Genomic DNA, 20049 nt, shown 5'->3' on the forward strand with positions numbered 1-20049 from the left:
TGTGATAATTCTCCGAAAAAAGTCCTGGTAAGAGCAGACTTACTTACTCGTTAGACATCTGCATATGGGACATGCCTCGGGTGATGCAGAAGTATGTTAACTTGGCTGCTATGGAGACAAGTACGGCAGAAGAGCCTAAATAGAAGAGAACATGTTTTGTTTTGAAGTGCTGTTGCAATAAAGGTGCCCGTTAAATACAGAGCCGCTAGAGTTTCTTGCCAAAAGCTAACATTAATTGTTTAAATTAACACTGCAATTAACACGCAACTAAAATAAATACTTTCTTTTTTCTTTTCCTAGTTTCTTAAAAGCAAGCCATAACTGATCGCTCCGCGAGCCTCGCCTGGGAGCACACGTGCTGTGCTGCCCTTCGAAACGGAGCCGCGCAGCCTCGTCTACCCGGCTGATTGTTGAGGCTGGGCAGTGCCTGGGTGCTTCGGGTGCACCTAGCTTTGTGCTTTCTCATCAACACTTTTTGTCACCAGGGTTGTGCTCAGGGGCATCTACTGCCCTTTCTCCGCAAAGAAGTCCGTCACAGCCCCTATCTAGGTAACCACGTTCCCTCCTTCAAGCTGCAAGGACTTACCATCATAGTGAAATTCAGTTTATGTTATCAATCACAACGGGAGCTTGCACATCATTTAGGATGGTAAAGTTTTGAGCAGCTTCCCAGGTGGTGAAACACATGCCACCTACAGTCTGACCCATTTTTGCCTGCATGTATCGGTACACAGCCCTAAAGGAGTCAAGAGCCCTTACTTTTTTTATTTCAAGCAGCAGAGATTCACCCTATTAGTTCCAGAGGTGCCAGTTACAAGCCCTGGAGTGTTAGACAAAAATAGACACACACGTACCTGCACACCAGTAAGCCCCTGCTTTGGGGGGAACGATTCTGGGCCTGCAGCTCTACAGAAGGTTTTGAAACAACGTGTTGCATTCTGAGCAGTAATAAGAATCTTTCTCTCTCCCTAAGGAAAATAAAGGAAAAAAAATGACAATCATTGGTAGAAATGGTGTTGATTTTTCTTAATGATGAATGAAATGAAAATTCGTATGAGAATGATGGATGCCGCCAGTCAGCGTTCTTGTTACAGCAGCCGATGTCTCTTTATGTACCCGTCTCATGAAAGTGTCAGAGATATTTAAAAAGGAAAAAAAAAAAAAAAGAAAAATGCTAAAATTAAAATGGAGAAGAAAAAGTCATTTCGCACATTTAATGGCATAATGAAGTCTTTTTAATATAATTTTCTTTACTCTTCTGATTACATATTCACAAAGAGGATCTTCACTTCCATCTTTATTAGGCACTGTGTTTGTCATCATTATGGGTTAAGTATTTTCATAAACATTTGATGAATATTAACCATTTAAAATAAAAAATAACCGTTTATTCTCACTGCAAAGACTGCTGCACATGGAGATATTAATCCTAGAGCAAGTCAAATGAAATTACACACCCTGCAGCCCCATCCCTGTGTGCAAGGAAGCAGTGCCGAGGCTGGCAGAGGACAGGCTCTCAACCTAGCGAACATGCTGGATCGTAGCTAGACTTACAGCCAGGGCTGAACAGCGATCCCAAAAGATCCCAAAAATCTCCTTGTCAGAGACTTGGTGTTCCTGGATCCTTCCTACAGGCCACAAAATTACAGGCTGTTTCTTTGCTCCTTTCCCAACACAACCGTGTTCTTCTCTCCCCTGTGCTTGCAAGGGGCTAATCCAGCCCAGGCTTTAGTACAACACCCTTGTTAATTTATATGTTTTTCTAGCTGCTGCAAATGTCCTAACAAACACATCTTTAAACATGGTCTGTTCTCTACAGCAGGGGAATGGCTTCCTACAACAAACAGTTCCAGAGCCAAGTGCCACAGAAAGAGGAGAAGGAATGAACACCACAAAAGAAGGTCCACCAAGAAGAAGTTGATCGGTGTTGGGGAAAAACATAATCTAATCTGGTTTTAAGTAGAGCAGAAAAATGCAGACATAATGTTTTGGGTCAATAAGAGCACAAGTTATAATGGAATTATAGCTATATTTCAGTTTGATTATTTTTATTAAAAAAGGTTTATTTCTCAATGTCTGAGTGATTTTAAAAAAGGAAAACCATCATGTGTACCATTTAAACATTGTCTTACCTCTTTCCTCCGTCCTGGGTCTGTTCTGCTGGCACTTTCATCCATGTCCCTTCCCCCGATCAACAAAATAAAAACATCATTGTTGACATCATAATTTCCAGGAAACACATGAAAGCTCATTTCTGACAGAGGGCTATCGTAACAAAAATACCCGACCTGCTTCTCGTCACAAGGCACCCGTGTTCCTTCGCTTACCTAGAGGAAACAGGAGGCAGCTGATACCCTGGGGGCCTCCCCATCTGTAAACCAATTTTTAGACAGCAGGTGCTGCCTCACTCTTTCCCATGAGTTCCCATCCCAGCTCCAACTTGCCCTGAGAGTAAGAAGCCACATAGCAACTTTTTTTTTTAAAAAAAGAGAGCAATATGCACAAGGTGAGGGGAAAAGGTCCACCTGCAGAACTTCTAGTGCCTCTCCTCACCTCCCCAAAGTGCAGAGCAATATTGCCAGTGCTGCCAAATGTTATTAGAAGGGCCGATGTGGGAAAGAGCAGAAAGTTACTCCTTTATTGCCTTCCTCGCCATAAACTGGGTCACTTTAATTAAATCCTGCAGGTTGGGGATCCGGAGCAGAAGCCTAAAGAGCCCAAAGGCCCGATTCAAAAGATCCTGACTCGGCCCTGACCGGAGAGGGTTAACAGCAGAATTACTGGCGGATGTTTAATTAGGATTTGAGCGATGGGGATTGAGCATTAGGCTGAGGTTTGTTCAGGGCTCATGTGTGCTCAAGTGCCGAGGTAATTTCACATTGTGCTTTGCTTGCGTCCTTCTCCGAGCTCAGCCAGCGCCTTGCGGGAACTGTAGGAAAAGCTCCACCTGGAGACAGCCGGAGCCCGCCTGCTTCCCCGGCTACTCGCAGGCGGAGGCTGCTGGCAAGGATCTGCTGGGAGAGCAGGGGGTCCCGGAGCACTCATCCCCGGAATTAGCTCCTCGCTCGCTCCCTGGCCGCAGCCCCGGCAATTCTCATCCCTCCAGCATTTAGTGTCTCTAATTCCCCAGTCCCACGGGGAGCCCGGCACATGCTGTGCGGGAACAGTGAGTAATTGCAGGTCTGTAGCAGGGGTACAGAGGAGAGCGAAGCTAAGGAAAGAAAGAAAACTGGAGCCAAAACCTCCTGCCTCCCCCTGGCCAGCATCCATGGGAGAAGGCTGGTGCCTCAGAGCTACATTTGGATATGGACCACGTGCAGCCTCGCTGCCGGTTTCTCCGTGTCATGGGATTAGGCAGCCATCTCCATGTACAGTGTGCCCTTTCCTCGTGTTACAATCCATTAGTAGCCAACATGATGCTGTCTCCAAGCAGAGGATCCCACTCTTCCCTGCAGTCACAAGAGAGGCTTTTCTGAGGAAATAAAACTAGATGTGATTCTCTGCTTTGACTCCTTTTCCAACTCCTCTGTCTGATTTGCATCATCTCAACTACTGCTTTCCCAAGAAAGCTGCTGAGGTCACTGGTACAGCAGGATGAACAAGGAGGTGAGACATAGCTCCTGAGAACCTCTCACCTGTCCTTGTCTGGGTTGGACTTCGAAATCTTGATCCCGAGTAGAAGTTTGTAGCTTGATGTAATGCTTTAGTTCCAGGATTGAGGTGTAAACTAGTATTAAACCTTAGGGTTCTGGGTGCCGTGAAGCAAATGGATTATCTTCTTTCTGGCTACTGACTTAAATAGGCACAGAGTGTGCTCCCGGTAAATGGAACTCAGCCATTCACATTGACGAATTGCTGGCATGGCCCCTGGCATGGTTTTGGTCCAGGCCAACCAGCAGCATCCCAGAGGACTCCTGGGCACAGCCTGTGATTTAGCATGGGCCAGGGATCCTTCCCCGTAGGCAGCTTGCACACAGCCGCCTTGGTCCGGAGGGAAGGAGAGCTTTGTTGCATGAAAGCAGGGCACTGCAGGCCAAGCAGCCTCAATATTCGGGAACTTTTCTGAGACATATCTAATTCCCTGGTACAAAAGTAGGCTTTTTCACCAAAAGTCTACTCAGCACTACTCAATAGAGAAAAGGGCAATCCCCTTCCGAGGTAGACTTTCCCCAGCTGGGCTGAGTCTCCTGGACTTGGATACAGACTTTCAAGCTGGGAGGGAATAAACAGATCTACTTGAGTTTAACAGTAGAACAAAGAATCTAGAAGACAGGGGAAAAGTCCTTTATGTTCTTAAAACGTGGGTGCTGTAGAGCCTTGGTGGAAAGAACGAGGAGGCAAGAGAAGGATTGAGGTCTGGCTTACATGCCCTTGTCTGGGGAGCAAGGTTCAGTATCTCTTAACAGTCTTAAACTGGCCTGGCTTGTTATTAGTGGAAACCAAGCCCTTGCATGCCATTAGTCAGCAGATGGTATATAAATGTGATGTCAGGAACCAATCTAGCACGACCCACGGCAAGAAGGAGGATGATTAAACAGGGAAATGAAACAGAGCCGAGTAATGTCACAAAAGAGTCAGCACAGAGGGACTCAGATCCCCAGCAGCACAGGGGCTTTAGAGCACAGGAAAAACCTTTGCCAAGGAAAAAAAGCAAGAAGTGAGTCTGTAAACAGAGCTGACCATGGGGGATAAAGATGAAATGGAAACAGACTTTTTTACTATCTCAATCAGGGAGAAAAAAGTGACAAGACCTGACTGAGATGCTGAAAAGTGAGTGATACGCTATTGCCAAGAATAATGCTCAAAACACTGTAACAGCTGATAGAGGTACTGAGCGTCATGAACCCAGACAGAATAAGACTTCAGAGACATCTCTCGGTTAAAGGAAAAAAACAACCAACAAACTAAGTGAAAGCCTTCAGCAGCAGAAAAGGAAGCAGATGTTAACACCGAGCGCACTAAATTCCACAGGCAACTGTGGAGGCTGCCGTCAGCGACTCCCGGTGAAAAAGGCATGTGCGTCTCTCCGCCGGAATGCAAATGTAGTAGAGCCTGTCCTTACCCCAGCATACACACAAGGAGCCCTCACCTTTCTCTATTCTTATCTAGGACCAGTGATGTCCCTCAAGAACTAGCCCAGAAGGGCCAAAAAAAATCTCTTTCTCTTCCTGGCCCCTCATACCCATGCAAGAGAGAGGGTGTTCTCTCTCTGCTTTCCCACTGTTTCTCTGCTCCAGTATCCTTGTCATTTCCAACAATGTTGTTCAGAGACAACCCCACAGGTTCTGGGTTTGTTACTAAAAGAAACCTGTATCAGACTTCTCCTGGAGAGAATAACAGGTAATTTTCTTTTTCCAAGGAACTCAAGGCTCTTTCCTAATTCTTCACTTAACTTTCTGGAGAGGTTCAGCCCCCACCTTTTGCTGGCCCATATAACCTGCTTGTCCAGCTGGCTTCAGGCAGAAGCCTCCTAACCTAGTCCTGGTGGGGGCATCTTCTGTCCCAGCCCCTTCAGGCAGACAAAGAAGAAGATAAACCAGCTCTATCAGACCTCTGGGAGTGCAGCTGCACCATGTTATGTGCAGATGCTCAAGTTAGATCCAAGCAAGCCCAGGTATCTGTATCAGTGCATAGCCACATAGAGAGGCACTTTTGGGAGACGAGCCCTGGCTAGCTAACCCTGCTTACAGTGCAGCACCCAGGGGGCTTGCCACCTTCCAGAATTAGCTGGCTTGACTCTGCCTTGGGCATCTCTTTCAGGATTCAGCAGTGTCATGCCAACGCACCTGCAGAAGAAGACCCTCTGACGATCTACAGCCTCCAGTAACCCCGTGCAGCTCAGCAGAGACCCAAGAGAAGGTTCCTCTGCTGGTGGTGGGTGTATATTTATTAACTCCTTGTTGCATATATACATTGCCATGTATAATTAATGCTTCTGCAGTGGTGATCTTGTGCGTGATTTTTTTTGTTCCCCCCATCTCATCTCCCTCCCCTTAGCATGTGACAGTTGATTTCTTATTTTTCTCCTCGCAGTCAACCATCTTACCTCCCCATCTCTCTCCCCCTTCAGTTCAGACCACTCTTCCACCTCTCTGCAATACAGGCCATCCTCCCCTGTCTCTCTTTCCTCCCTCCATCTCCTTCCCTTTCTCCCTCCCTCTCTTCTTCCTCAGCACAGGCCATCCCCCATCTCCCTCTCCTGTCAGCAAAGCAGTTTATCGGCAGTTGCAGTCTCATCTATCAGTCCAATTCATCTTTCCCTGCAGCCTTTGGGGGAGAGCGAGAGGAAAAACCACAAGCTGCCTTCCTAAAGAAACCAGTGGCAGCCACGGGCATTAATATGAGAAGCTTGGGAAGGTGTCGTTTTTCACTCAAGCTGACATTTAAGCTGTTTCATAAATATGAAATCAAACCAAGGGCCCAGATGGGCCTCCACCCCCTCCTCTTTTGACTAAGAGCGGCTGTGATACTCTCTTCACCAGCTTAAAACAAGGGGATGACAGGAGCAAATCCCGGGGGGATGAAGGAGAGAAGGAGCGACTGCTCTCAGCGATGGCACCTGTGATGTTTACACTGGTTTCAGCAAAGAGCCACCAACCAGTACTGGAGAGCCATCAGTCACTATTGGCAGTGACAGGTTTTCTGAGGTGGGATTTCCCTCCGAGTGCACAAGGCAATAGTGTGGATATTGTCCCCGCCATCCCCACAAGGGATGGTGGATCTCTTTCCATCAACAGCCCTCTTATCACTATAACCTTGCTCCACACACATGCAGAGCCTGATTTCAGGAGAGAAGGAGGCCTCAATCTCTGCTCCTGGTCCTTTTTAGAAATCTGACCTGCTCACACCACCCCGGTCTCTACGCAGCCATTCATACCATCACAGGCGTGCAACTCCTCAAGCACAGCACATCCCAGGGAACCAGCACAGTTTTTAGGAGAATTTACTCAACCAGCTGGGAGGGCTGCAACCTCACCCTCCACTCCCCTCCCATGAGGAGGAAATTCTTTTCACTACTGGGATGAGGAAGAGGTGTCATGGAGATCCCAGGAGGTGGATCCTGCTGCCTCTTCCTTCTGGTATGGTCAGGAGGGTCTCTGAGCTTGTCTGGGGTGTCTGCTTTGTTGTGCCCACCCCACTGGCACTGCTTCAGACCACCACCCATTCCACTGTCCCTACAAATCTATACTGTACACTCAGGCAAGGGGAAGAGGGCTGCAGCCTGAGGAGATAAGACAGGGAAACAGCACCTTTGTATATGCCACTAGATATTACTGACAACGTTACAGCTCCTCAGGATCCAAGCGTTAATTACAACTGCCCTGAAATTGCTCGCCAGCCTCTATGAGATACAACAGCAGAAGGTGACCTCCCGAGGCACTAAGCTCAGCCTCTTGGTTTCACAGAAAGCCATGTCATACGATCTCATCCCTCAACACAGCATGCTCATAGTACCTTATACCGTCTGCCCCTACTGTAGCCCCTGAAAAAGCCGTGCTTGAACTACTCTCCTCTGATGGACAGAAGCCACCTATTCCCAGGTACAAGCTGACCAGTTTTATGGAAACGATGAATTTCACAGAATCATAGAATGGTTTGGGTTGGAAGGGACCTCAAAGATCATCTAGTTCCAACCCCCCTGCCATGGGCAGGGAAACCCTCCACTACACCAGGCTGCTCAAAGCCTCATCCAACCTGGCCTTGAACACTTCCAGGGATGGGACATCTGCAAATCCTCTGGGCAACCTGTTCCAGTGCCTCACCACCCTCAGAGTGAAAAACTTCTTCCTTAGATCCAATCTAAATCTCCCCTCTTTCAGTTTAAATCCATTGCCTCTTGTCCTATCACTACACGCCCTCGTAAAAAGTCCCTCTCCAGCTTTCCTGTAGGCCCCCTTTAGGTACTGGAAGGCTTAAACTTCAGTTTAAGCATGTTTCTCCTTCCCTCATGTTTGATCCAATTACATGTTTACAGAGAGTAATTGTGTGTCCCTGTCCCAGTATCCATTTCATAGAACCATTGAATGGTTTGGGTTGTAAGCAACCTTTAAGGGCCTGAACATGGCAGGCTCATCTCCTCCGACACGAGGGGCTCGCCTGATCATATGGGTTTTCTATGCTGATATCTGCTCCAGTTTTAATTCTTCTCTCTCGAAAATGATTGACGAGAACGACACCAACTGTTCCAGGTAATGTCTACACCTTGGTACAACCACCATGGTAGTCCCCTATGTCTAGCATGTGCTCCTCCCCTGGCACATCCTAAGGTCTCATTTACCTCTCGCATGACCACTTCAAGTTGTGAGCTCATAGTTGTACCGTGACTGACTGCTACAACCGTCTTCTGTTTTCTTGTTTCAATCTGATAAGCTTTCAGTGGACAGGTGAAACTCTTGCTCACAGTGCCCAAATCTGTGGCCCTGCATTTCATGCTGAGGCATTCCCTGTTAGCCCAATCCCCACAAAACCTTGTGGGATTCTCTGGTAATTCCAGGCGTTGATGAAGCTGCCTGTTAACCCACTCCTAATTTTAGGCCAAAAGTCATTGTTGAAAACATTGTTCCCAAGACCAAGGCTTAAGAAGTTACCTAGCAACCTTCCTTTCCCTCTTTCACCAGTTCCTTCCTCACCTCACAATTCTTGTGCTAATTCTCATCTTCTCTCATTTAACTAATAATTTCCCAGGTGGCAGCATACCAAATTTTAATGAAGTACAGATAGAAGAGATCTACTACTTTTCCCTTGTCTAGAACATCAGTTACCTTATCAAAGACAGATATTGAGTTAGTCTGGCACAATCTCTTTTTGATAATGGCATATTGCACTATATCCCATTTTCTATTCCATGTCTTCAATTATTCTTTCCGACATAATTTGCTTTGAATCCATCTATGCCCTTGAGGCCAAAATAGCAAGCCCGCAGCTGCCTTGATCGCTCTTCCTCCCTTTCTTAAATATGGTTACTACATTTGCTATTATCCAGGTGGAGGAACCCCCAGTGATTGGACAGATTTATTAAAAATCCCATCTACCAGACCTGTGATTTCATGGGCCAGTTCTTTTAGCATGCTGGGGAGGGTGATTTCCTGGCCTCCTTGGGTTGCGCACAGTAAGCTCTCTGGATTGCTTCCATCTTGCATGCAATCATTGCCCTTTCCTTACACTTATTCCCATTAGTCCACCTGACTTTGCCCTCACACTCTGTGTTTCTGCTCTTAGGGGCAAAGTATCCTTCTAGTTTAGAGCTGTGCAAATTTTTCTCACTACATACAGAGGCTCCACTTCTTTTTTTTTTCCCATTTATAGTGTTAAGGATCCTTCTGTTGTTTCATTTCCTTTGCAGGGACTAACTCAGTTTGACTTCTGGCAATTCTCACTTTATCCCTGCACTTCCTGACCTCCCAAGACATACCTTTCTTTGTTGCTTAATCCCCTTTCCAAGGCTGCCTTGATGTGCAGGTGGACTAGGCAGCTATCAAGGGCAGCAGACTGTTGGGGGGTAATAAAAGGGCCACAGACCTACGGCTCGCTTGCCCTACGCCAAGCGCTGCAGAGTTAACCTTGCTGCGATTGCCAACACAGGCAGGGTCAGGGTGGCTGCTACTACTGTTGGAACATGCCCTCCAAGCAACGGGAACTGCTGCTCCTATCCTCCGCTCCTCTGGAGAGCAGTCAGAGAAGTGTAAGGAAGACCTTCCTCTCCCATCTCACTCCCCGTTCTTCCCTCCCCCTCCCAGAGGCACGGATCTCGCTTTCCCATGCTCCACCACAAGCAGTAGCCCAAGAGGCACAGACTGGCAGCTGCTTTGGGTTCAGAGTACAAACAGGGCACTGTCATAGCTCCTTCGGAAGCAGATCTGCGTTTTGAGAGGACAGGGGTCACACGGGTATTCAGTGGCAGAGGAAGAGAGGAAGACTCCTTTCTCTGAACTACAGTTCCCTGAAACCTTCCACAACTCCTCTGCAGCCTCACAGCTCATCTTGTCTTCGCTCACCTCACATCTGCTCTGCACTGCCACCACAAATAGCTTCTTTGATCTTCACATTTAGGGATGGCAGCATTTGGAAATTTGCTAATACTGTAGACAACGTGCTGCTTCTGCCCTCCTCTGTTCCTTCTAGGCTCTCTGCTTGTGGCTGAGATGTTTTTAAAGTTAAGCTTTTAAAAGAAGTTGGTCATTTGTCTCCTCCAAGATTGCTCCCTTTTCCCGAGGTGCAAATTCCAAATTATCTTGCACTACCCACTTAAATGTATTCCCCCACTCCTCCTACTCCTTCAAAATCTCTGAGTTCCCAAGTCCAGCTGACTTACTGCTTCCTTTGCTTGCACAAAGTCTGCACTTTGGAAATAAAAGGAAACCCTCAGTTATGATTCATCCTTATTTATCCAACCACTCAGTTTGAACTGAACCATATAGCTGTAGGACTTGAAGGGACCTGGAGAGCTCAAGTAGTCCATCTCTGCCCCAAGCGATGATCAGCTGCCCAGACCTCCATCACTCCTGACAGGCATGTGTTTAACCTGTTCTTTTAAACCTCCACTGGCAGAGACTCCATAACCTCCCCAAGCAATCTGTTCCTTGTATCACTCTCTCTGCCTTCAAAAAGTGTTCCCCGATGTCTCATCTGAATCTCTTTTCCTGCAATTTAAGACCATTATTGCTTGTCCTCTCTACCACGGACGCAAAGAAAAGGTTATTGTCTTCATGGCAGCTTCCTCCTTCCTCATAAACCCTTTCAATCTTCTCTTCCCAGGCTAAGCAGCTCCCAGCTCATTCAATCTTTCTTCACTGGTTGTGGTTTCTACATCTCTGAGCACTCCTGTTTTTCTTTTCTGGACCAAGTCCAGGAAACCCGCATCTGTCTTAAAATGTAGCGTCTAAAACCTGATGCAGTTGAGGCTGAATTGAAAAAGGATTACTTCACATACCTCAGACATGACACTCCTATTTATACATCCCAGCATGATGTTTGCTTTCTTTGCAACAGTTGATTTACTATTATGGGCTTGCAGGCAGTTTGTGATCCACTGTAACCCTCTATATCCTTCTCGACAGAGCTATACCCAGCTGCTCCCATTTTGTGCTGGTACTATTGATGGCTCCTCAGTTCAGCACCTTGTACTCGTCTTTGTTGAGCTGCATCCCATTTTTTGCAGATTCCTTCTCCAATCCACCTAGATAATTTTGAATTTGAATCCTGTCCACTGTACCATGTACGTGCTTTTCAACAGGGTAGTCTATCATCTACGCGTTACTCCATACCTAAGTTATCAGTGACCATAGTATCCAACTTGATGCATCTTCTAGTCACCCAGTGAATCACCGATAACTGTTTTCTAAACAGTTTTGAATCCATATCACAGTAATTTTATCCAGGTTGCATTGCTCTAGCCTGCTAATGGGAGTCTCACATGAGGCAGTGTCAAAACCTAACAAGCTAAGGTGCTTTGTCGTTATCTACAAGGCTTGTTACCTGTCAGAGTAGGAAATCAGGTTGGCTTTATACAATTTGTTCCTGACAAAATCAAATTGCCTGTTATTTACCATGTTGCTATCCAACTCATGATCAATCTATTGTTAAGACCCACATAAAGCTCTCTGTAAAATTCTCTCTTCTAACTGAAATCAAGGCTAGAAGAGCAGCACTTTTGATGGGGCTCAGTGATTATTCGGTGATGAAGTCTTTTAGCGATCACATTCAAAAAGAACCAGGCCCTACTTTTATTAATAGCACTTATTTTACAATCCACATTTCAGAAAATACAGACTTCTAAACTGACTCGATTCCTACTTATATTTCTCTCTCTCTCTCTCTCATACATATTGAAGCACTTTATGATTCCATGGGCTAGAGCAGACACACAGGGGTAACATTGTCCCAGTTCCTCCCTAAAGCGATTTGAACGCAAGTCAATTCTCTTTTAGCTTAGCTCCTATTTATTTGCCCATCGCACCCTTAACGTGCATAATCCCAGCCAACTTTATCTTTGTTTCTGTCTTTCCCGAAAATCATGGGCTCTTCAATACCTATATTTCCAGTCATGACTGCTACTCTAACATGTTTCTGATGTTTTCAATAATAATATATATAAAATATATAAATATTATATAAAAATAACCAGTATTATATAAATATAATAACCAATATTATATATAAATAACCATATATAAATAATATATTATATATAAATAACCAGTTAATAACAAATAGGTGGTTTTTTTTTATTTCTTGGACTAATAATGTACCTTGACTGTTTCAGTCTAATCTTGCCCAGTTTTCTAATTGTCTTCAAGTATTCCCCAAACAGTATCACTAGTTTCTCTACTGTTCCAGTCAACGCTTGTACTCTTATTTTCATCTCTTTTTTGTTTTATTCCTTGCTACACATCCACCTATTGCTATATACTCTTTTACCTGGTGTTGCTTTTTCTGTGTAATAAACAAACAAACGGAGAGATAAATATTGAACAAGCCCTTCCCAAACCACCACTCTGTCTGTTGCTACTAACTGTGCTACTTCAATGCTAGAAATCAGTCTCTCAGGCATACAGGAGTTGTCTCTCCCTGGAGGATGGCCCTCCTTTTGGGAATGCCTCTCAGTGTTGGGCTGTCTGCAAACCTCCCCGATAACATCAGCCCTGTGACAGCCTTTCTTGCTGTTTCTGTACACACAAGAATCCCACTGTAGTTCACCTGAGCTTCACTTACTGCTCTGAGCACTTCCCTTGGATATTTTTTACCTTCTCTGGTGAGATTCTGGCAGTAACGCTTGTCCCAGCATGAAGATCAACCACAGGATAGTCTTTGGGTTCAGTCCCTCAGACTTTCATGGGATTTACCACTGGATGTACCAGGGATCTGGAACACTGCCATGTAACCATATCCTACCCTTGTGGAGAAATATTCACTGAATGGAAGTGAAGCTTGGTAGTGGCAGGGGAACTGGTTTGGAGTGAAGTTCGTGATGGTTTGGAGAGTAAAGTATGCAGTCACCTCAAGAGCTTCTCCAAAAGCTTGGAGATTTAGGACATCAAGAATTTTTAAGAGCAATTATAAATATTATTGAGAGAGAATTAAAGGAGGAGAATTTTTCTCTCAAAATGTCCAGCCTCACAGATTATTAGATGAAGATATTATTACAAGTCAGGGAAAAATCACACAAAATATCTAGAAAAATAGTTCAGCAAGGAAACTAAGTTATATTCCTATAGCACCTGGAACATGACATCCATAATCTACCAAAAAGAAAAAAAAAAAAAAAGGGAGAGTGAGAGTGGCAGAAATATCAGAGGGAGATCGGGCCCCAGAGACGTGTTATTAAAATTATATTTAGAATTTCTGAGTCTCCAAGGAACGACAGACACAGAAGTCGATTATGCTACCTCAAAGGGAGATTTCCAAATACCATACCTGGTGGGAAGCTACACAGATTTGACTCCCTACGTGCTTGCAGCTCCCATGATCTTTTCCATTTCACAAGGCAACTGTGAATCTCTACCACTCTGTGGTGGTAGCTTTTTCAAATAAGGTGCGAGTACAACAAACATTAGCTGTGTACATGTCTAATTTAGTAGACCTGAACAAAATTTGGAATCTCTATGCCAAATGAAGTTCTGCAATTTCAAATTTGCCTTTGTTTAAAAAAAAAAAAACAACAACCAACAAAAAAAAACCCATCAGAGGTCTTACTGAAAAATCGTTCATTTTAGGTCAATCAGAATGTTTTGTCTGTATTTTAACTTTAATGTTACATTACACTGTAGTTTCAAAGAGAAAATAAGAATCCAAGCAAGAAGTCATAAAAAAGCCTAAATGAAACATATCAACCTCCTAGAAGTGTTGATGTGTTTTCTGAGTGAAATTTCATCAAATGGGGCACATTTCTGCAGACCCTGAAGCTTTCATAAAATGAGCCTTTATGAATGTAAAATTGTTATACTCAAAAAAAAAAAAAATCAAGTAACTTTCCTATTGAGTTTCTAACCTTCAGCACTGGAAGTACAATCACTGTCATTTGTGTCACTAACCAGCCCTCTAGGTGTGAGCAGCACCAACCTCAGCAGTTCTCTGGCCAGACCCTCAAGAGAGCATGCTAAAATTCATGTGGTTTCACACTTGTGACCTACAGACTGCTGCAGGTCCGCAGCCTGTCTTTAAGAGTCAGTGTAAGACACCTGTGAAACACAGTGTCGTTTGCCAGCTTTGAGCTTGCTGTAAGAGGTGAAATCTCCGCTGGAAATCATAGAATGGTTTGGGCTGGAAGGGACTTCAAAGATCATCTAGTTCCAACCCCCCTGCCATGGACAGGAACACCCTCCACTACACCAGGTTGGCCAAAGCCTCATTCAACCTGGCCTTGAACACTTCCAGGGATGGGGCAGCCACAACTTCTCTGGGCAACCTGTTCCAGTGCCTCATCACCCTCAGAGTGAAAAATTTCTTCCTTAGATCTAATCTAAATCTCCTCTCTTTCAGTTTAGTAAGTAATGAGTGGACCACCAGAGAAATCACTACAGCTCGCACTTCGCTGACCATTTTGGACTAGGAGAAGGATTAATGGCAGTATGGACAGCGGGATTTGCCCAAGTAAATACAGGGACACGCGCTGTAGGAATTTGCATCTGGGGAAGCCATCCTAAGCCAGCAAAGCTCTAATCAATATAACTAATGCTGTTCAGGGTGCAGTTCATCGCATCCTAAAATAAACACCTATGTTTTATCTGCTGCAGCGCTCTCCTCAGCATCCATTAACAATAATGGCACACAGATGTCTAGCAGGGGTATATCTAGGACACAGACACCTGCATTGTGGATACCCACAATGCTAAGCCAGACAAGTCCTCTCCTGCTTTCCCTTCTGAGCTAGAAATGGGGCCCTGGTAGGCCAGCGGGGAATAGGCTTGCATTATCTGCGCACAATTTGCTGGGGACTTTGTTTCTACGTATCCTCTCATAGCTAATGGTCTGTTCCATTAATTCTTAAGGTTAAGGTGACCTTGCAAAGCTAAATAAGTGCATTTCTCAAACAGCACGCCGCAAATATATGTATGCGCACACTTAGATATTCGTGAAAGAAATTAACCCTACCTCTCTAACTCATTTCCCACTTTCCTTTCAGTGGCAAGATAATCCACTTAAATAGAGTTCCCAACCTTTCTACAGGCATAAAACAACATGATAAAGATGGAAAAAAACAATTGGTTGGTTCCTTTCCCGTTCATGGAATAAAATGAATAATTATTTCCTTATTAAAACAAAAATTAAATATTTTCTAAGCTTTCATCCTTTTTCGTCTTTATTATAACACCTCTCAAAACAGAAGAAGAAACATGAAACTTAATAAAAATAAACCCAAATTGATGCAAACAGAATAATTGGCAAGACGTGAAAATACTGCTCGTATCCTGGAGACAGGCTGCGTTGTTGGTTGTTTCTTAATTTTCACTCTATTAAGGTAATTTCCTGCGACTGTGTTTTTTTTTCTGGCAGCCATTCTCACGCACTGTTATCCCTGCCTTCTTTCCATGCTGGGTGGGAGTGTGGGGTTTGGGGTTTGTTTTTTTTATTTCCTGATCAGCAAAGAAAAACACGTATATCTATCAGGTCCACTTCCCAGACACGCTGGTCTCTGAGTCTGAGTGCACGGATGGGAGCAGTGAAAGTAAATTTCAAAATGTAACTTCCACATCACTGCAATATCTGCTCAGCAGCACCTTTATTGGATGTTTCCTACAAGAAGCCAAGGTTTCAGGCAACACTGCACACTAAAAGCTTTGCCATTCTACCCAGAAAAATGTCTGTATCACCGCTGCACCCTAACTAGGGCCCAGATCTGGTTCTAAATTTAGAGTAGACTTACAGCAATTTGTAACCAGGCTAAGTCTGGAAATATATGAGTTTCTGTGGCTGGACTGACAGCCACATGTTAGTTTTCTTCGTTGCTTAATTTCTTCCCTTGCTGGTGACACTTCTCCCATGCTCCTCCTCATAAGCAGGAGATGTTGGTACAATCTATAGATGTACCTGCCGCGAGACATAAGCATCCTGTGGAAGTTTTTAACTAAACCTAGATTCTGCAGAGAGCTGTCCCAACTTGAAATGAACAGCATGTCCTCAAATACGTCAGGAGTGACATAAGGTCAAATTAAACTGATTTTAGAACCACAAGGAAATTCTTGTATTAAATTGGACTAAAACCTTTGTCTAAACCACTGAGTGCTCCACCTGAAATTGTTTTAGAAAGCTTTGGAAGTCTGGGAGTGGAAAATGTCTTTGGCCTCTTCACCTTTTCAATTTTCCTCCTTGCTTCCAGCCAGAACCAAACATGATAGCGTGAAAAAGTTTGAACTGGAAGCAAGAATTATCAGATGTTCTCCAACTAAAATTTGCTTCCTGTGATCAGAACCTGCCATAGTAGAGTAGACAAAGGGCTCTTCCATCACTGTTTGTCCCTCCACCTCAGACACTTGCTGTCCTCTGTGTGCCTGTATTTGCATATGCATGTGACTTTACAATGACTTTGAAAATCTAAATTAATTTATTATTATTACTACTACTATTATTATCATCATTATTATTATTTAGATCTCTTGTGAATATTTCCCAAAGTACGTTGGAGGTTGCACACAAACTTCCCTGGAAACGAGATATTTTCCAGAATAATTGTCTTGCTTTCACCTTCACATGTGCACAGGGAGAACTGATTCACAACCTGCTATTTGTGGTATAAGCCTTTGGTGATCAAGTGAAAGGTACTCTCTCTTTTTTAGCTTTGTTCACCAGGAATCTCTCAACCTTTGAGCCTTGTGTTAGTGATAGAGGCACTGGAACAGGTTGCCCAGAGAAGTTGTAGCTGCCCCATCCCTGGAAGTGTTCAAGGCCAGGCTGGATGAGGCTTTGGGCAACCTGGCATAGTGGAGGGTGTCCCTGCCCATGGCAGGGGGTTGGAACCAGATGATCTTTGAGGTCCCTTCCAACCCTAACCATTCCATGATTCTATATCAACAGTTCATGCTCTCTTTTGAGCCACTGGCCAATAAAATAAAATAGCCAGGCTGATATTGCTGAATCCGATTTCTGTTTCAGATGCATTTGATGATAAGAGGCGATTGTCTTATTATTTGCTGCGTATCATTAGCAGCAGGTGTGATCTAGGTGATGGCCCAAAACAAGAGAGAGGGGAACTGAGTTGCATGAGCTGTTCTTGTCAGAGAGCTGAGATCCAGCCTTGCAGAAGGTACTTCATCTCTCTGCCTCCTTTCTGTCCTGCACAGCAGTCCGATGTGAAAGCTCACTGGCTTTCCATGGCATTTTCAGTTTTATAGGTCAAAAATACTAAATAAAGAGGGTGCGTCTGCTTACAGTATTGCCCAATTCTCTCCGTGATTGATTTTCTGAGGAGTCAAATCACTTCCACACTCAGGATTATACACAAATAAGAGATTAGTGCCATAGGTATGTCTACAACATACAGCAACGTAGACCTACACAGAGCAGCCGGAAAGGGATTGCTTTAGGTTAGAGAAGCAAGTCTACCCACGATGGTGAGTGGAATAAATGAGACAGTGAGGAGGCAGGTTCTTTCTGTTAGCCAAGGTTTTAGAGGTAGCACAGAGGTCTTTTACTGTACCACGTTATGGTATATCACGTACCCGTAGCCATTCCTCCAGCTCCCCACTCTCCTCTGGGAGGTTCCATCTCTTTATGCACTTTTATCAGCAAGGACTAAAGCCACTGGGGGAACCAGTAAGGCTTTGGTAGGAGGACCTAAGTTTGCATCTTAAGATGCATGCTCCGAGACCGTATGCCACATGGTCCTTCATTTCCACTGGACACTGGGAGAAAAGGTCCAGTCCACACCTAAAAGTTGTGTACTTTTTAATACGGAGCTAGTGCTTATTTGCAGATGGATGATTTCAGAAACAGAGAAAGGGATTTGTGCATTCATCGCCTGGTAAGCTCCCATTTCCTACTATCCTCTGTATGAGCAGTTATGTGGATTTACCAAAGCTTCTGGGATCCCAGGTCCAAAACTTCCTAAGTGATCCTTCAGCCAGTGAATAATGCAGCTCCCTGCCTCCCCCACTGCCTCTTGTCTGCACCTACCATGCACTGGTAATGACCACCAAAGTAGTCTGGGACTCAGCTGTCTGAGAAGAACACTTGAAAATGATTGTTATGTGGCTAATGCCCCCTACACTTCCCAAGGAGCAGCCCTGAACCTTCAGCAGTGCTTTTTCTGGCAGATGCTCAGAGCCACAATCTGGTGACTTGTTTGCAGCAGAAGCAAGATATGTAACTCGTGAAGGAAGACTGGAGTCATCACCATTCAGTGCTTAAGACTATTTGACTATTTAGTGCAACCATACTAACTCAGTAGGCACAGCTGTTACCAACCCCCTCCATAGGATGCCCTTGTGTCAGTCTACAGCAAACCCCTTCAGCCAACAGGAAGAAAAGCATCAACCTCTTCTGGAAAGCATGCTCACACCTCAGTGGAGTTGCATCTGGAAGGCCAGGGCCAAAGCCAACCAGAGACTCAGGAGCTGGCGAGGGGAAATAAAGAGATCTCTGATGAACACAGCAAGTGAGACCTAAACCAACCCAGCTGCCTGGATGCAGCTACGTGTCTCCGGTTTCTGCACTGACCTTGTTCATGGCTGCTGTCATCTGGAAGAGCAGAAGGTAGAGCAAAGGCAGAAAAGGGAGATGAAAGAGGAGACGAGGTAGAAGGGCAGAAAGTTGGCAGGAAAACTAAGGGCTAGAAGTATACCCCAGATGGGCTGGGGCAGGCTTTTTTACAGCACCAAGTTTTTGTGAAGTTCCTAAAGCAGGAAAAAGCAGATAGATGCAGATGAGTGAAAGGGGGGACCTAAACCACTGACAAAGCTCCTGCACTCACTGCAAAGCACGTGGTGAGCAGCAAGTATGGGTGGCTGCAGAGAACGTGTACTCCAGCCTCTCATCCTCCTGCTGTATTTCCACTCCTTCAACAACAACAGTCTCCGAACTCTCCAGAAGACTTTATCAAACAGGAGATCAGCCATACCAAAGACCAAACCACACCAATAACTACAGCCAGCCACATAAAACAAGGTTAAAGACTGAGAGCGTTGCCCAAGTTTTAAGTCCCAAATGAAGCTTAGCAGAGAAGAAATCAGGAGACACTCAGTTGGTTCTCAGACAAAGACCCTGCCTCATGCTACAGGAGAACAAGAAACATATCCATAGGCAACTAATAAAACCTGTTTTCTTATGTTAGCATGCTGTAGGTCTCTAACTTTCTGTAGATATATTGCCCATAGTCTGCAGATGCATTGTCTATTTTTCGTTTTTATTTTCCCTCTCCTCATTTCTGTCCCGTATTTCACATTCACTCTATTTGTTTTTCACTCTACCTTACTCTCAGCTGACTTTTCATCTCAATTTTTTTTTTTTTTTTTTTCAATAGCTGTCTTCTTTTTCTCACAATTTTCTCTGCTTTTTTCTTTCCTAAGGACCAGGAAACATCTGAATTAAAATGCGTGCACATCTACTGCATGAAGTGCTTGATATGAGGCATGAGAAGTTTGCCATATCCCTAGCAATTAGGTCTTTCACTGCCATCTTTCTAACAGCAGGATTTTCTTCAAGAGGAAGTAGATGGTACAATCAGCTCATTTAAGGGAAATTAAATAAATTTGAGATTGATAAAAAACCCACACAATCAAGTTCTGAACGAGTGAAAGGAGATGTGGTTTTGATATTCATCCTGACTCAAACTGCTTTTCAGCACTGGAAGTAAAACATATCCCGTTTACAAAACACACACACACAAAAAAATAACAGAGCATGATGTATCCTGGACAACTAACATTTAAAGACACAAATATGGAACTAGCGCAAATTCAAAAGAGTTCTCTTAGTTCGTACAAACAGTTAATTACCAGCGTCAGAGAGTAGACCAAACAGCACAGGAACTGTCTACTTATTGAAATTAACTGAAGTGGAAAGAAAACAAAGAGTGAGGGAGAAAGAGACAAAAGATACATATTTTAACACCTGATA

The sequence above is a fragment of the Tauraco erythrolophus genome, chromosome 1 (assembly GCF_009769465.1).
Source record: "Tauraco erythrolophus isolate bTauEry1 chromosome 1, bTauEry1.pri, whole genome shotgun sequence".
Taxonomy (NCBI): Eukaryota; Metazoa; Chordata; class Aves; order Musophagiformes; family Musophagidae; genus Tauraco; species Tauraco erythrolophus.